Raw genomic sequence first — 4,185 nt, 5'->3', positions numbered from 1 at the left:
AAAAAAAAAGATGACTCTCTTATGGCTCCTGAAGCTGCATAAATTATGGTATATTTACTGGACTTAAAATTTGCATTATGTTATATTTATAGTATAACATTTTAATTTTAAATAATGTTTGAATTTGTTCTAAATTCTTAACTGATTATCAGGAAAAATTGAGCGATAAAATGGTACAGTATGAAGCTACGGCTTCATCCCATGCTTCTATTAATGCGGGCGAGATTGAAAATCAAGTTATTGCTGAAGTTTTCGGTCCTGAAAGATATGGTCGAGTTCGCTGTCAGGGATCATTCGTTACTCCAACCAAATATTTTGGATCCAGCTCGTCTCAGTACATGCTATAACACAACCAATCTTCTCAACAAGAATTTAATCGATTAAAACAACAGTTGAGTCAAGTTGATGAAAAAATTACTCAAATGAAAGCGAAGCTGAAGCAAGAGAAGCAGGGAGAGCAGCGAGAGAAGCAGGGAGAGAAGCAGATAGAGCAGCGAGAGAAGCATAGAGAAGTAGCATTTCAGAAAAAATATGAAAAACTTCAAAATCAAATTGAAGCTATGAAGAAGATGGTGCAGTAGAATCAAACGAAAAATTCATCATCCTAGGTGTTTTCTTAAGTTAATGCTTTGTTTATGTTATTGAAAAATGTTGAACTACATTATATTTAACTTGGATGTTTGTAAACTTTGATTTATTTATGTTTTTATGTATTATTACTTAATAAATTTAAGATGGTTATTGGATATTGTTACAAGTTAAATTTGGGTAATACAAAATAGGAAGAAGATATGCTGAAAATCAGTTTCGGTTAGCGGCGTTTTAGGGGCAAAAAGCCACTAACAGAGTGCATATTTGGCGGCGTTTTTAGGAAAAACGCAGCTAAATGACCAACCTATTACGACGTTTGTGCCCGAAACACCGCTAAATATCAAATCTGTTGCGGCATTTGTGACTAAAAATGTCGCTAAATAGCGAACATGTTGCGGGAAACGCCTATAAATATCAAATCTATTGCGGTGTTTGTGCCAAAAAAGTCGCTATATGGCGAACCTGTTGGTCGTTTGTATACTAAAATGATGTTATATAACTTGACCTTTAGCGGTGTTTTAGTATACAAACGTCGCTACATAATCTGACTTTTAGCGGCGTTTATTATTAGAAAACGCCACTAATAGTTGTGGTGTTTGTATTAGCGACGCTTTTACGGCTTTTTTTTTACGACGACAGCATTTTTAGCAACGCTTTTAAATGCCACTATAAGACAAAAAAACAACGCTATATACAAATTCTGCTGTAGTGAATAGGATTGCTTAATTTAAAATCGGTACACAGTTAATATAGTATTACTATAATTTACTCATAAATAAAAGATAAAAATCAAATTATTAAAAAAATATAATTTTAATACTATTATTGGTTACTCGTTAATGAATTTAAATAGAAAGTAATCGTTTTTCATTTCCTAGAAGCTAAACTAGTTCGAAATAAAGAAGAAAACAATTAATTTCATGTCATCGCGTAATCCACAGCAAAATAATTAGAATTATAACGTCCATGGTTTAACTATGGAGCCCCCATGCATTTATGGTAACGTCCGCATGTAGATGGCAATGATAGCTGCCCAACAATAGGCAGTAGCATCAATGATCCCACACAACATCGATCTTTACCTGTCTAAATCAATACTGGCCTCATCAGATTCAGGAGATAATGTTCTGAGGTAATAATTACTTCATTTTTCGATTAAATCCATGATTAGGGTTTGAGATGTCGAACTACGGAAATGTTGAAAGGAAACTGGAACATCATGTCTCTGTAATTACAGATGTTCTATAAAGGAAAGCATGGTAATTAACTGGAAACACACGAATTCCCCTGGTTTATCGTCCATGGTTTTTCTAGCTTAAGTAAGATATGGAGTAGAATTACTTGAAGAATTCCATGACCCAGAAATTGCAGACAAAACACTCATATCTGATGCCACTGAATCCGGCTTTAGTTGCTAAGGATTCAAATTCCGGTTTGGTTCGTTCCTTCCCTCCCGGAGATATTGCCATCATGAGTACATCCATTTGCGTAGTGTATCTCGAATAAGAATTTGCTTCTGGTACAGTAGGAACGACGACGTCAACCACGATTACTTTTCCGTCATCCGGAATAGCATTGTAACAGTTCTTCAATAGTTTCACGCAATGGTCGTCATCCCAATCATGAAGAATACACTATAAAAAATTTCTAAATTATATTTAAGTCATCATATGAACAATCAAGTATTAACTGGAAATGAGATTAATATCTTACCTTCATAAATATTGCATCTCCTTTAGGAACACATTCAAACATATCTCCTCCTACATGTTCGACGCCTGTAATCACACATATATACTAAACCCTTGTGTTCTTCCTCTATAATCAAGCTGCCTATGACAATCTAAATGAAATACAAGGCAAGATGATAGTACTAGTACCAGGGTATGCAGGGGCATGTTGAATAACATGAGGTAAGTCAAAATTAATTCCGTTAATAGATGGATACTTTGAAGTGATGAGGCCAAGGGTCACTCCTAGACTGCCGCCGACATCAACCAAACGGCTTCCGAGCTGCTCGAAACCGTTGTAGCGATCGAGGATGATCTTGAGAACTAGATTGCTGTGATTCACCATTGCTGTACTGAAAACTTGATTCAGCCTCGGGTCCTTGCGGAGATATTCGAAACCGTTTGTTCCATGGGCCCTTTCAAATGGAACCCCTCCTTCAATAATTGCATCCTTTAGTTGCGACCTATGGAAAAAAGCAATTATTAAAAAAATGGGTTTTGAGACCCGGGATGGTATTCCATCTTTGTATTTTGGACTTGAACTAAGCTTCAAAATGGGTATGTTATATTGCAGGTCCAACAATTATTTGATTTTGTATTTTGTTCATATTTTTTAATAATATATATTTATATTAGTATTTATATGTAAAATATTATCCAGGAGTAATTCGATGTGTACAATTAGGACATCCTAGTTAATTATACTCTTAAAATTTGTTAGGGACAAAGAATCGGAAGAATTAATTAAATGATAGAGAGGGATGAAGAAACTCACCAACCATCAATTAAAACCTTGTGCTGATGCCATGCCATTAAAGGTCCTAAAGAGACCCCATCTTCATTTGGAACAAAGAAATTAGAGACTGGCGTCAAGCTATAGAGCCTCTCAGGATCACTCTTTCCATCATTCGCGACCGAGCTCCCAATGATTCCATGGCTGGCTAAGAGTCCTTAGCTTTTGGACCGGCTTTCGCGATGATTTGGAAGACGTCGAGCTGAATCATTGCGTGCATCGACATGGGCAGCACTAAAGAGTTTACGATCTGGAAGGCATATGAGAGGCTTTCCTCATTGTTTCCATGAAATTGAGTTTCCATAGGAGATGAAAGTTTCTTCTTCTTTTTTCCAATGAAAAACTTGGATGTTCGGACGTAAAAAAGGCTGGAATCGGGTTTGTAAGAATTTCTCATGTCCACCCACATGCCATACTGGATCCATAATAGTCAAGTCAACTGTGCACAACCCTTGAAAACACGCACATTGACGGTCTCTTGCAAATTGACTGATTCAAATGATTGCATCTGACGGTCTCTTGCAAATTGACTGATTCAAATGATTGCATCGTGAATTACAGAATAATTGACTTGAATATTGTTGACGTATGTGTTAATTACATCTGGATTGTTTGAATAGTATGTTTGAAGAATTGGAATTGCCCGGATACATGTTTTTTTTTTTGGGAACAATTCCTATATAGTGAGAGGAAAGTAGAATTTTGTTCATAATAAATATTGAACTCATAAAGAGATAAAAGATGTACCAGGTGCTCTAAAGATTGTTGACATATACCCATTAAGTTTAAATAATTATACTTGATGACTAATAATTAGTAAATTATTAAGTTAACTTTGATTATCTTATTACAAAAAATAAAATAAAAATTGACGTTTTTACACAAAAAATACCCTAACATAAATTAATTACATATTAGGCACTATTTTAAAAAAATTTATAAAACTAGCACCCGGTCTTTGCACGTGCCGTAAGACGCAGTACATGGGTCGCGCCTTTCAACACGTGGTGTAAGGCGCAGTGCATGGCCGCGTCTTTCTACAAATGGTGCTAGATCCATAATATTTTCTCT

General features: G+C 35.5%; 1 pseudogene; it reads right to left on the bottom strand.

Annotated features, from left to right (window-relative positions):
- Nucleotides 1–1,901: 1,901 nt before the first annotated feature.
- On the bottom strand, nucleotides 1,902–3,511 carry LOC120156540 (annotated as a pseudogene).
- Between the last annotated feature and the right edge of the window lie 674 nt (nucleotides 3,512–4,185).

Source organism: Hibiscus syriacus, unplaced genomic scaffold (genome assembly GCF_006381635.1).
Source record: "Hibiscus syriacus cultivar Baekdansim isolate YM2019G1 unplaced genomic scaffold, ASM638163v2 tig00111231_pilon, whole genome shotgun sequence".
Lineage (NCBI taxonomy): Eukaryota > Viridiplantae > Streptophyta > Magnoliopsida > Malvales > Malvaceae > Hibiscus > Hibiscus syriacus.
This window is presented reverse-complemented; position numbering and strand designations above follow the sequence as displayed.